Source organism: Dromiciops gliroides, chromosome 2, assembly GCF_019393635.1.
Source record: "Dromiciops gliroides isolate mDroGli1 chromosome 2, mDroGli1.pri, whole genome shotgun sequence".
Lineage (NCBI taxonomy): Eukaryota > Metazoa > Chordata > Mammalia > Microbiotheria > Microbiotheriidae > Dromiciops > Dromiciops gliroides.
In genome coordinates this window covers 430,241,501-430,256,916 of record NC_057862.1, presented here as the reverse complement: position 1 = coordinate 430,256,916, position 15,416 = coordinate 430,241,501, and positions in this window count along the sequence as shown.

The window sequence follows — 15,416 nt, the reverse complement described above, 5'->3', positions numbered from 1 at the left end:
TGGGAATAAATAGCTTTGGTTTCTTCATCAGAAAACTGCCTGTTCATATCCTTCGACCATTTCTCAATTGAGGAATGACTTGGATTCTTATAAATTTGATTTAGTTCCCTATATATTTTAGAAATGAGGCCTTTATCAGAAGTACTGGCCATAAAAACTGCTTCCCAGCTTTCTGCTTCCCTTGTAATTTTGGATGCATTGCTTCTGTTTGTACAAAACCTTTTTAATTTAATGTAATCAAAATCATCCATTTTGCATTGTATAATATTCTCTATCTCTTGTTTGGTCATAAACGGTTTTCCTTTCCAACAATCTGAAAGGTAGACTATTCCTTACTCTCCTAATTTACCTATGGTATCACCTCTTATATCTAAATCATGTATCCATTTTGACTTTATTTTAATATAAAGTGTAAGATGTTGGTCTATGCCTAATTTCTGCCATACTATCTTCCAGTTTTCCCAGCAGTTTTTGTCAAATACTGAGTTCCTATCCCAGAAGCTGGAGTCTTTGGGTTTATCAAACACTACATTACTAGTGTCATTTACTACTGTGTTTCCTGTGCCTAGCCTATTCCATTGATCCTCCACTCTATTTCTTAGCCAGTACCAGATAGTTTTGATGACTGCCACTTTATAGTAAAGCTCCAGGTTTGGTACCACTAACCCACCTTCCTGTGCATTTTTTTTCATTATTACCCTTAATATTCTTGATTTTTTGTTTTTCCAGATGAATTTTGTTATTATTTTTTCTAGCTCCATAAAATAATTTTAGGTAGTCTGATTGGTATGGCACTGAATAAGTAAATTAATTTAGGTAGTATTGTCATTTTTACTATATTAGCTCTGCCTATCCATGAGCAATTGATATATTTCCAATTATTTAGATCTGATTTGATTTGTGTGAAGAATATTTGGTAATTGTGTTCATAGAGTTCCTGGGTTTGTCTTGGCAAATAGACTCCCAAGTATTTTGTATTATCTACCGTTACTTTAAATGGAATTTCTCTTTCTATCTCTTGCCGCTGGACTTTGTTGGTCATGTATAGAAATGCTGTTGATTTATGTGGATTTATTTTATATCCTGCTACTTTGCTAAAGTTGTTAATTGTTTCAAGTAATTTTTGAGTTGATTCTCTAGGATTCTTTAAGTATACCATCATATCATCTGCAAAGAGTGATAGTTTTGTTTCCTCCTTGCCTATTCTAATTCCTTTAATTCCCTTTTCTTCTCTGATTGCTAAAGCTAACATTTCTAGTACAATATTAAATAAAATGTGTGATGATGAACATCCCTGTTTCACCCCTGATCTTATTGAGAAGGCCTCTAATTTATCTCCATTGCATATAATGCTTGCTGATGACTTTAGGTAGATACTGTTTATTATTTTAAGGAAAGCTCCACCTTTCCCTAAGCTCTCTAGTGTTTTTATTAGGAATGGGTGCTGTATTTTTTCAAAAGCTTTCTCTGCATCTATTGAGATAATCATATGATTTTGGTTAGTTCTCTTATTGATGTGGTTGATTATGTTAATAGTTTTCCTAATGTTGAACCAGCCCTGCATTCCTGGTATAAATCCCACCTGGTCATAGTGTATTATCCTGGTGATCACTTGCTGTAATCTCCTTGCTAATATCTTATTTAAGATTTTAGCATCAATATTCATTAAGGAAATTGGTCTATAATTTTCTTTCTGTTTTTGCTTTGCCTGGTTTTGGTATCACCACCATATTTGTGTCATAAAACTAATTTGGTAGAACTCCTTCTTCACCTATTTTTCCAAATAATTTGTATAATATTGGAATTAATTGTTCTTTAAATGTTTGGTAAAATTCACCTGTAAACCCTCTGGCCCTGGGGATTTTTTCTTAGGGGTTCATTAATGGCCGTTTCAATTATTTTTCTAAAATGGGTTTATTTACGGATTTTATTTCCTCTTCAGTTAACCTGGGCAGGTTTGTATTTGGTGTAAATATTCATCCATTTCATTTAGATTGTCAAATTTATTGGCATACAGTTGGGCAAAATATTCCTAATTATTGATTTAATTTCCACTTCATTGGTGGTAACATCACCCTTTTCATTTTTGATACTGGTAATTTGGTTTCTTCTTTCTTTTTTAAATCAAATTAACCAATATTTTATCTATTTTATTGGTTTTTTCATAAAACCAGCTCTTAGTTTTATTGATTAATTCTATAGTTTTATTGCTTTCAATCTTATTAACTTCTCCTTTAATTTTCAGGACCTCTAGTATCTAATTGGGGATTTCTAATTTGTTCTTTTTCTAGCTTTTTAAGTTGCATGCCCCAAAATGAAAACTCCCAGAAATATTATAGCCAAATTCTAGAGCCCCCAAGTAAAGGGGAAAAATTTGCAAGCAGCCAGAAAGAAACCATTATAATATTGTGGAGTTATGGTCAGGATCAGACAAGATTTAGCAGTTTCCATATTAAATGAGTGGAAGACTTAGAATATAATATTCTGGAAGGCAAAGGACCCAGGATTATAACAATGAATAACCTATGCAGCAAAACTGAATATAATCCTTCAGGGGAAAAATTGGTATTTAATGAAATAGAAGACTTTATTTTTTGTGTAATATTTTCTTTTTCCCAATTACATGTGAAGATAATTTTAATATTTATTTAAAGAAAAACTTTGAGTTCCAAATTTTCTCCCTCCCTCCACTTCCCCATTCCTAAGATTGTAAGCAATTTGATATGTTATATATTTGTGATCATGTAAAACATTATTTCCATATTAGTCATGTTATGAAAGAATAAATAGACCAAAAGAAAAATAAATGAAAACAAATAAAGTGAAAAATAGTATGCTTTGATCTGGATGTGGATAGCATTTTTAATCATGAGTCCTTTGGGACTGCCTTAATCATTGTATTGCGGATAGTAGCCAAGTCACTCATATTTGATCATTGTACAATATGTTTCTACTGTGTACACTGTTTTCCTGGTTCTTCTCATTTCACTTTGTATCAGTTTATATAAGTCTTTCCAAGTTTTGAAATGAGACTTTCAATCATTCCTGATAAAAAAGACCAGACTTGAATATAAATCTGACGTTCAAATAAAAGACTCAAGGGGAAGCATAAACATGAAGAAGAAACAATAAGGGATTTAATAATGTTAAATGTTTGCATTCCTGTATGAGAAGATAATACACATAACTCCTAAGAACTTTACAATAATTAGGGCAGTTAGAAGGAGTGTGAATTGATCACATTGAGATAATCTCAAAAAATAAATGAAGTAAAAAGAAGGATGCACTGAGAAAAGGAGGAAGGAAGAGGAAAAATATGTCACATAAAAGAGACACACAAGGAAGAGATTTTTACAGTGGAGGGGAAAATGGGGGGAAGGGTGCAATGCTTCAACCACACTTTAGTTGAAATTAGTTCAAAATGGGAAGAATATATCTAGACACTTGGTATAGAAATCTATCTTATCCAACATGGAAGTGGGAAGGAAAGGGAATAATAAAAGGAAAAGGGGAGGAGAATGATAAAAGGGAGGGTGGATTAAGGGAATCAGTGGTCAGAAACAAAAGTGACTTTTGAGGAGGGACAGGGTAAAAAAAAGAAAAGAATAAAATGGAGAAAGTAGAATAGGGGGAAATACATAGTAATCATAACTGTGAATGTAAATGGGATAAACTTACTCATAAACCAGAAGATAACACAATGCATTAGAAACCAGAATCTAACAATATGTTTTTTACAAGAAACACACTTGAAGCAAAGAGAATAAAGGGAAGGGGTTATAGCAGAATCTATCATGCTTCAGATGAAGTAAAAAAAGATAGTGGTAGCAATCATGATCTCAGGCAAAGCAAAAAGCAAAAAAAAGGCCAAAGTAAAAGAGGTAATCATGGAAATTACATTTTCCTAAAAGGTATCATAGACAATGAAATAATATTTTTAAAATTTAGAATTTTCTCTGATAAAGTACTAATTTATCAAATATATAGAGAACTCAGTCAAATTTATAAAAATAAGCTTCATTCCCTGATTAATAAATAGTCAAAGGATATGAGCAGGTAGTTTTTTATCATAAAAGTATTTTATTATTTTCCAGCTACATGCAAAGATAGTTTTCAACATTTGTTTTCATAAGATTTTTAGTTCCAAATTATTCTCCCTCATTCCCTTCTCTCCCCCATCCCCAAGACAGAAAGCAATCTGATATAGGTTATATTTGTACAATCGTGTTAAACATATTTCTGCATTAGTCATGTTGTGAAAAATGAGTCAGAACATAAGGGAAAAAAAACTCAAAAAAGAAAAAAGAACAACCAAAAAGTATAAACAGTATAGTTCAATCTGCATTCAGAATCCACAGTTATTTTTTCTGGATGTGGAGATCATTTTCCATCAGGAGTTCTTTGGAATTGTCTTGGATCATTGCATTGCTGAGAGGAGCCAAGTCTATCACAGTTGATCATCAAACAATGTTGTTGTTACTGTGTACAATGTTCTCCTGGTTCTGCTCACTCCACTCTGCATCAGTCCACTTCAGTCTTTCCAGGTTTTTCTGAAATATTTCTTGAGCAGGCAGTTTTCAGAGGAAAAAAATCAAACTTATCTATAGTTATAAGAAGAATCATTCTAATTAACTATTGATTAGAAAAATACTAATTAAAACAATCTGAGATAGAACCTCATACCTATCAAATTTGCTAACATGAGAGAAAAGGAAATTGGCAAATGCTAGGAGGGGATGTGGAAAAACAGGGACACTAATGCACTGTTGGTGGAGTTGAGAACTGGTTCAACTCTTCTGCAGACCAATTTGGAACTATGCCCAAAAGGCTATTTGACTATGCATACTCTTTGTTCCAGAAAAACAACCACTAGTTTTTATCCTAAAGAAATCAAAGAAAAAGAAAAAAAGGATTTATATGTACAAAATATTGCTCTTTTTGTGATGGTAAAGAATTGGAAACTGAGGGGATACTTATCATTTTGAGAATGGCTAACTAAATTGAGGTATATGTTTGTGATGGAATACCATTGTGCTATAAGAAATGATGAAGGAGGTGGTTTCAGAAAAAAAACCTGAAAAGACCTATAAAAATAGATGCAGAGTGAAATGAGTACAACTCTGATTAACACAATGATACAAGACAATTCTGAAGGACTCATAATGAAAAGTGCATCCTCTCACTTCCAGAGAGAGGATGTATGAACTCAGTGAAAACTGAAGTATACTTTTCCACTTTATTTTTCTTGCTTTTTAGTGATATGGCTAATATGGAAATGTTTTGCATCATTTTACAAGTATAATTAATATCAAGTTGCTCACTTTCTCAATGGGTAGGGGAGGGGCTAGAGAAAGAAAGAGAAGGTGGAACTAAATTTTTTTAAGTGCTAAAATTACATAAATAATAAATATATTTAAAATTTTTAAGAAGACTTTTGGAACACCTTGAATGTTGCTGACTGGGGTTGCATATGCCTGTGATCTCTGCTACTGGGGAGGCTGGAGCTGGTGGCTTGCTTGAGCTTGGAAATTATCAATTATAGTAGAGTTGAACCATGGGGTGTTCTTACTAAGTCTAGCACTTTTATGGTGAGCCCCTGGGATCAGGGAGTCTACAGGCTGTCCAAGTCAGAAGTGGAGTGGGTCAAAATTTCTGTTCTGGTCAATAGTAGGATTGGGCCCATGAATAGCTACTGTACTTCCAGCATTGGAGACCCCAGGAGATACAGTTTCAAAAACCAAAATTATAAAAATATTGCATATGCAATCTTCTTCTTTAAACTGTAAGCTTTTTGAGAGAAGGCACTAGATTTTTTGGGGGTATCCCTAGTTCTTATCATCATGCCTAGCACATAGTATGTGGTTAATAAATGCTTGCTGATTGATTGATTGGCTATCAACTCCTTTTCCGGGATGCTCTGGCCCTCCTGATTCATTTCAAGGTCACATTAACTTTCCTGACTTTTACTTAACCCAAAACTTCTTAAAGTGTGGGCTACAATTCCATATAGGGTCATGTAACAATGTGGGTGATGCAAAAAAATTGACAATAGTAAAAGGTTATATACCTATTTTATATACCTATATACACAGAGTCACAAAAAAATTTCTCTGGTGAAAAGGGGTCGTGAGTGGAAAAAATTTAAGAAGACCTGATCAAACTTAAATCACATGAGAAGTTTGGACTAAACAACTTCAGTCCCCTCCATCTCTGGCTCTCTTTTTTTCAGCAAGAATTACCTCTTTAGAGATAAGAAGAAACTATCAGTTTCTTGTATCCTTAATTTGAACATGCTGCTAGTAGTTATATACCCTGTTGAAGAATAGAGATATTTCCACAACTATTTCTTCATGGCTGCTTTTAATATTTTGGAGCAAAATGTATTTCCTGAAGTCATTCTCTGTCACACTAGCTCCTACTATGCTTATCTCTTTCCACGATTTTATGCTTTAGTTAGCATCCACAAATCAAGGGGACCCATTCTTTGAGTAGGAGATAAGAATCAGCCCTTGTGCTTATTAACAGAATCATTTTATTCAAGAAGGAGAGGAAAACTCACCAAGAACTGAAAATGAGCTGAATGGGACAATAGGGTGGAAGAGGAAAATGATGCCCATTAAAACAGAATGAATCTTTTCAGCTGTTTGGAAAGCTAGCTCTTATCTGATAGGCCCCGACAGCTTTAATGCTAAGGAACTTGATGGGGCTTCTTTGCTGCCTTTCTATGTTTATTTTTTAAATAATAAACATTTTTATTTAAAGTTTTGAATTCCAAATTCTACCCCTCTTTTCCTCCCTCCCCTCTCCCTGAACCAGCAAGCAATCTGATATAGGTAATACACGTGAAATTATAAGGCATATGCCTTATATCTTATCTCACATACACAGTGAGGAGTGAATCTGTGGGTGGCAATAATCAAAAGTCTCAATTGGGAATTTCATTTTGGAGCTAGAAAAGACCTTAAGGCAGGATATGAAAACAGAGAATCAGAACTAGAAGGAACCTCAGGATGCAGAATGTCAGAGCTGGGAGAGACCTTAGAACATAGATTGTCAGAGCTGGGAGGGACCTTAGAACACAGAATATCAGAGCTGGGAGGGACATTAGAACATAGAATATCAGAACTGGGAGAGACCTTAGAACTAGACTTTAAAGCTAGAGGGATCATAGGACATAGTATATCAGAGCTGAGAAAGATAATAAAACATAAAATGCCAGATCTGGAAAGGACCCTTGGAACAGGATTTTGGAAATTAAAGGACCTTTAGAATATAGCACGTTAGATCTGGAAAGAAACTCAGAGATTATCTGATTTTTTTTTCATTTTGCAGGTTAAGAAACTGAGGCCCCAAATCAGATCTAAACAAATGGAAAAATATCAATTGCTCATGGGTAGGCTGTGCTAATATAGTAAAAATGACAATTCTAGGGGCAGCTAGGTGGTGCAGTGGATAGAGCACCGGCCCAGGAGTCAGGAGGACCTGAGTTCAAATCCGGCCTCAGACACTTAACACTTACTAGCTGTGTGACCCTGGGCAAATCACTTAACCACAATTGCCTCACTAAAAAAAAAATGACACCTAAATTAATTTACTTACTCAGTGCCATATCAATCAAACTACCAAAAATGATTTCACAGAGCTAGAAAAAATAATAACAAAATTTATATGGAAGAACAAAATGTCAAGAATATCAAGGGGACTAATGGAAAAAATGCAAAGGAAAGTAGCCTAGGTGTGCCATATGTAAAACTATATTTTAGAGCAGCAACCATCAAAACTATTTGGTACTGGCTAAGAAGCAGAGAGGAGGATCGGTGCAATAGGTTAGGCACACAAAACACAGCAGTAAATGAATATAGCAATCTCCTGTTTGATAAACACAAAGATTCTAGCCTCTATGATAAGAACTCACTATTTGACAAAAACTGCTGGGAAAACTAGAAAATAGTTTGGAAGAAACTAGACAAAGACCAACTTCTTACACCGTACGCTAAAGTCAAGTCAAAATGGGTACATGATCTGGACATAAAGAATGATACTATAGGCAAATTAGAAAAGGAAAGAATAGTTTACTTGTCATATCTACGGAGAGAGAGGAATTTATGATCAAAGATGGAATAGAGAACATTATGAAATGCAGAGTGGATCATTTTGACTACATTAAATTATAACATTTTTGCAGAAACAAAACCAATGCCAACAAGATTAGAAGGAAACCCAAAAGCTGGGAAACAAATTTTACAGCCAGTGTTTCTGATAAAGGGTCTCCATATATAAAATATATAGAGAACTGAATCAAATTAAAAGACAAGTCATTACCAATTGAGAAATGGTCAAAGGCTATAACAGAGGCAGTTTTCAGATGATGAAATTAAAGCTATCTGCAATCATATGAAAATATTCTCAGTTACTTCTGATTAAAGAAATGCAAATTCAAACTACTCTGAGGTACCACCTCACACCTATCCAATTGGCTAATATGACAAAAAGGAAAATGATAAATGTTGGAGAAGTTGTGAGAAAATTGGAACACTAATGTACTATTCATGGAGCTATGAACTGATCTAGCCATTCTGGAGAGCAATTTGGAACCATGCCCCCCAAAATTATAAAACTGTGCATACCCTTTGACCTAGCAATACCACGACTAGGTCAATATCCCAAAGAGATCATAAAAAGGGAAAAGGACCCACATGTACAAAAATATTTATAGCTGCTCTTTTTGTGGTGGCAAAGAATCAGAAATTGAGGGTATGTCCATTAATTGGGGAATGGCCAAACAAGCTGTGGTATATGAATGTAATGGAATATTATTGTACTGTGAGAAATAATAAGCAGATGGATTTCAGAAAAAAAACAGGTCTTACCTGAATGATGCTGAGTGAAATGAGCAGAACCAAGAGAACATTGTACACAGTATCAACAACATTGTATGATGATCAACTGTGATAGACTATAGTCTTCTCAGCAATACAATGAGCCAAGACAATGGCAAAAGACTCATGGTGGAAAATACTCTCCACGTCAGAAAAAGAACTATAGAGTCTGAATGCAGATTGAAGCATACTATTTTCAATTTTGTTGTTGCTTTTTTGTTGTTTTTTTTCCTTTTGTTCTGATTCTTCTCTTACAACATGACTAATGTGGAACTTATGTTTAACATGATTATAATGTATAAGACTGTATCAGATTGCTTGCTGGCTTTGGATGGGGGAGGGAAGGGAGGGTGGGAGAAAAATTTGGAACTCAAAAAATATATACATGTAATTAGAAATATTTTTTAAAATTAAATAAAGAGGAAAGGCCCCAAAGAGGTGAAATAATCTTCCCTAGATCAAAAAGATAAATAGTGGGGGGTGTTCAGACTAGAAGCCAGGTCTCCTAAACCAGCCCCAGAGTTCTCTATCATACCCCACATTGCCCTACTCATCCCATAGATTAATCATCCATGATTAACATGAACCACATAATGTCTCAGTATTTTGCCCTACATTGAAGAAAGTGGCTAAACTTTCATCTCCCTTCCCTATTAAATGAGGCAGGACTTAGCAGGCTGTATGCTGTAGCCCCTGTCCCACAGGACCTGAAAGCTTGGCGGAGTTTATAAACAGAATTCTTGATTTTGGACTTGTAGCTAACAGAAGGGGGAAAAGAAAAGGCGTTTCAGAAGGAACATAATTTGAAAAGAGATAGCTCCAAGCTCTCTCCCCTCCCCCCACAAAACAGGCATTTTTAATCGTTTTTACCCTGAAGGACAAACATTATTTGGTGATTGGATGTCTGACAGCTTGCTAGAGTCTGAAACATTTCTGTAATGAAAAAGGTCTCGGGTTTTTTGAGCACCTCACATCTCTGTTTCTGCTGCCAACCAACCTTCAGCTAAGGCTGCGGGACCAGTAAGGCAGCAATCCTGCAAGAAACTCTTAATCATTCCTCTTCAAGAAGGTCTTCCTGCTCAGCTGGACCATGATATCAACATCTTTCCTCACCCTGCTGCTTTTCCTACCTCCACACTGATGCTACTTCAGACTACTCTTCTTGAAACATCACCTTTATCCTATTTTTCCCTACGAAAGAACCTACGATGATCCCTATTGCCTACCATATATCATAGTTCAAAACTACCTGTCTTTATATGGGTCTATGATTCACTGATTCAACATTTCTACGAGTCTGAGGTAGAGATGATGAAGGGCTCCAGTTAGTGTAGGAGAAAGAACGGATCTGTCAAAGGGCCTGCATTCAAATTCTGTCTCTTATATATGTGACCTTGGCAAATCAATTATAAAGTAATTGGGGGTTGGATGAGATGATTGCTAAAAGTACCCTTCTACCCATAAATCTGTGATCTTATGAACTCACTATATATATAGCTGCTATCTATCATCTATCTATCTCTATCCTTTTCCCCCCTCCCTCTCTCCTTCCTTCCTTCCTTTTCCTGTCTTTCTAACCCACACAGTCCCAGTCATTTGACAATAAACATTTATTATACATTGACTATGGTCAAGGCATTGTGCTAGATTCTGGGGATACAAAATTTGAAATAATAGAATATCCCTGCCCTCAAGGAGTATACATTCTACTGGAACTAAACAATATGTAATAATAGCTAGCAATTACAGAACACTTTAAGGTTTGAGGTGGAGAGGGCGCTAATGACACGGGGAGGAGATCAAGAAAGCCTTTCCATAGTAATTAGCAGTTGAGGTCAATCTTAAAGAACACTAGGGACCATAAGGAGCATAGGTGAGGAAGGGAGGTGTTTCAGATAGTGACAACCCTTGACAGAGGCAGGGGATGAATGTTATGTACAGTAAACACCAAAGCTAGCCACTTTGGCTGGAATCCAGCCCATAGGCAGCAATGTGTGATAAACTCAGAAAAATAGACTTGAGTGAGAACATGAAGAGTTTTAATGTAAAATACAATAGTTTGCATTTTATTTTAGAGGCAATGGGAACCCACTGAAACTTCTTAAGCAGGGAAGTGACATGACCAGACCTGTACTTTAAGAATACCAATATGGCCACTTGATGGAGGGCAAATTGGAGATGGGGAAAGACTTGAGCAAGGAAGACCAAACAGGAGGCCTATTCATAATATTCTCGGCATGAGCTGTCTGTCTGTGGTATCTATCCATCCATCCATCCATCCATCATCCATCCATCCATCCATCCATCCATCCATCCATCCATCCATCCATCTATCATCTATCTACATCCTATATATATATATATATATATATATATATATTCCATATCTATATATTGCATACATAGACATAGTGTGTGTATATATACATACAGGTATATACATATACATATATACACACAAAGAGAGAAAGAGAGCTTGTTTCTACCTAGTTATTTGCATGTTTTCTCCCCATTAGATTGTGAGCGCCTTGAAATCAAAGGAAGTCTTTTATTTTTCTTTGTGTTCCCAGTGATTTAGATAGTACCTGGCATATAGTAGATGCTTAATACATGTTTACTGACTGACGAATTAACACTTGGCAACTAGTTCAATATGACAGTTGAGAGAGAGAGAGAGAGGAGAGAGAGAGAGAGAGAATGAGAACAGAGTTGAGAATGACTGTGTGGTTTCAATCCTGGGTGACTAAAAGAAATATGTTCCCTGTCCAAAATAGGAAAGTTAAGAAGAGGTATAAATTTTGGGGGAAAGATTATGAATTCCATTATGGATATATGATTTGAGGTGTCTAGAGGATATCTATTTGGAAAATGTTTGACAGATAGCTGGTTATGAAGACTGGAGTTAAGAAGAGAAAGTACGGTTGGATATAGAAATCTAGAAACAATCTGCAAAGAAATTATCATTGATCCCCATGAGAACTGATGTGATCCCTGAGAGTAGAGTATAGATTGGGGAAAAAAAGAGGCACATGACAGAGCCTTGGGGAAATCCACGGTTAAAAAGTCAGATAATGATGCTCCAGTAAAGGAAGAGGAACCAAAGGAGAGCAACATTACAAAGCCTCAGGAAGGAGAACATATTCATGAGGAAGGAATGTTCAAGGGTATCAAATGCTTCAAAGAGGTCAAGAGGGATGAAGTCCAAGAAAAAGACACTGGGTTTGGCAATGAAGAGATCAGTGATAATTTTGGAGAAAGCAGTTTCAGTTGAGTGATAAGGCTGAAAGACAAATTGAAATAGGTTGAGAAATAAGTGAGAGGAGAGGAAGAGGAGACACTGAGCACAGTCATTTTTTTCTAGGAGGTTGTTTGTGAAAAGGAAGAGAGATAGAAGATTATAGCTTAAGGATCAAGTGAAGGTTCTTAAGGATGGGAAGACCTGAATGTTTAGAGTTGGTAGGGAAAGAATGAGTGGATAGAGACTGGAAAGAAGATCAGCTGCTAAAGAAGATGATAAAAGATGTGATTGAGGATACAAGTAGGGGTAACTAAGTGGCGCAGTAGATAGAGCACCAGCCCTGGATTCAGGAGGACCTGAGTTCAAATTCGGCCTCAGAGACTTGACACTTACTAGCTGTGTGACCCTGGGCAAGTCACTTAACCCCAATTGCCTCACCAGAACAAACAAAATAATCAAAACAAAACAAAACAAAAATCAAGTAGAGGCCTTGACAGGAGACAGTGTTACCTATTAATAAGAGACTAAATGAGGCAAAAATGAGGCATGAGTCAAGGAGTTATTTTTTTCCATAAAAGTATTTTATTATTTTCCAGTTACATATAGAGTTGGTTTGCAACATTTTTTTCTTTTTTGGTGAGGCAATTGGGGTTAAGTGACTTGCCCAGGGTCACACAGCTAGTAAGTGTCATGGGTCTAAGGCTGGATTTGAACTCAGGTCCTCCTGAATCCAGGGCTGGTGCTCTATCTACTGCACCAACTAGCTGCCCCGACATTTATTTTTATAAGATTTCTGGTTTCAATTTTTTTCCTTCCCTACCCTCCTTCCCCCCTTCCCAAGACAGCAAGCAATCTGATTTAGGTTATATATGTACATTCACGTTAAACATATTTCTGCATTTGTCATGCTGTGATAGAAGAATCAGAGCAAAAAGGAAAAACATCAAAAAAGAAAAACAAAAAAAATAGAGATAGCATGGTTCAATCTGCATCTATATTCCATCATTCTTTTTTTTTTTTCTGGATTTGGAGAGCATTTCCCATCATGAGTCTTTGGAACTGTCTTGGACCATTGTATTGCTGAGAAGAGTCAAGTCTATCACAGTTGATCAACACACAATGTTGTTGATACTGTGTACAATGTTCTCTTGGTTCTGCTCACTTTACTCAGCATCAGTTCACTTAAGTCTTTCCAGGTTTTTCCAAAATCTGCCTGCTCATTGTTTCTTACTGCACAATAGTATTCCATTATATTCATATACCACAACTTGTTCATCCATTCCCCAATTGATGGGCATCCCCTTGATTTCCAATTCCTTGCCACCAAAAAAGAGGAGCTATAAATATTTTTGTACATGTGAGTCCTTTTCCTTTTTTATGATCTCTTTGGGAAAAATACCTAAGAGTGGTATGGTTGGGTCAAAGGGTATGCACAGCTTTATAGCCTTTTGAGCATAGTTCCAAATTGCTATCCAGAATGGTTGGATCAGTTCACAGCTCCACCAACAATGTATTAGCATTCCAATTTTTCCACAGCTTCTCCAACATTTATCCTTTTCCTTTTTTGTCATATTAGCCAATCTGATAGGTATCAGGTGGTACCTTAGAGTTGTTTTAATTTGCATCTCTCTAGTCAATTTAGAGCATTTTTTCATATGGCCATAGATAGCTTTGATTTCTTCATCAGAAAACTGCCTGTTCATATCCTATGACAATTTCTCAATTGGGGAATGGCTTAGATTCTTATAAATTTGATTTAGTTCCCAATATATTTTAGAAATGAGGCCTTTGTCAGAAATACTGGCTATAAAAATTGTTTCCCAGCTTTCTGCTTCCCTTGTAATTTTGGATGCATTACTTCTGTTTGTACAAAGCCTTTTTCATTTAATGTAATCAAAATCATCCATTTTGCATTTCATAATATTCTCTATCTTTTGTTTGGACATAAATTGTTTTCCTCTCCATAGATCTGATAGGTAAGCTATTTCTTCCTCTCCTAATTTACCTATGGTATCACCTTTTATGTCTAAATCATGTACCCATTTTGACCTTATTTTAATATAAGGTATAAGATGTTAGTCTATGCCTAGTTTCTGCCATACCATCTTCCAGTTTTCCCAGCAGTTTCTGTCAAATATTGAGTACCTATCCCAGAAGCTGGAGTCTTTGAGTTTATCAAACACTAGATTACTAAAGTCATTTACTACTGTGTCTCCTGTGCCTAACCTATTCCACTGATCCTCCACTCTATTTCTTAGCCAGTAGCAAATAGTTTTGATGACTGCCACTTTACAGTAAAGCTTCAGATTTGGTATAGCTAGCCTACCTTCCTGTGCAGTTTTTTACATTAGTTCCCTTGATATTCTTGACCTTTTGTTTTTCCAGATGAATTTTGTTACTATTTTTTCTAACTCTACAAAATAATTTGCTTTATTTTTTTTAACAGAAACTATTTCCAGACATAATGTTAATAAAGTCACAAAGCTACTAGAATCTATTCCACTGCATGCATTTATTCATAAGCTGAAAGATTGAGAGCTAGAAGTGACCCTACAGGCTATCTAGTCTAACTCCCTTCTTTTACAGAAGAAGTAGCAGAGGTGAATTTCTGGGTCTAGGTCATATAGTTAGTAAGTGACAGAGGTATAATTTTGACCTAGGTCCTAGGTGGCAGAATGGATAGAGGGCTGGGCATAGAGTCAGAAGGAACTGAGTTCAAATCCATTCTCAGAGACTTACAAGCTGTGTGACCTTGGGCAAGTCACTTAACCTAGTTTGACTCAGTTTCTTCATTTGTAAAATGAGCGGGAGAAAGAAATGGCAAAATACTTCAGTATCTTTGCTTAGAAAACTCCAAACGAGGTCACAAAGAGAGAGAAGGACTGAAACAGATAAATAACAACAAAAATAGAAATGTAATCTACACTTATTATTATTATGATTTGTAAATGGGGTCATGAAGAGTCAGATGTGACTGAAATGACCAAACAACAACAACAGAACACCTAATTCCAAATTCAAAGCTCTTTCTATTGTATTGCACTTTCTCTTCACTAAATACTAAGTATCCAACACATATATAAAGTGCCTACCACATGTGAGGGAGGCACTGTGGAAAATGTTGGGGGTAAACAGATAAGAACCAAACAGTCCTTGCTACCTCACATCCACCCAACTGATGTAATACTTTGCATAACTAAGAAGTAGACAAGGTATACCTTGGAATTGTCTTATTTCCTTTTCAAAGTTTCTCTCTTGTCTTTCCCTACAAGAAATGACTGAGTGACCTCTAATTGCTA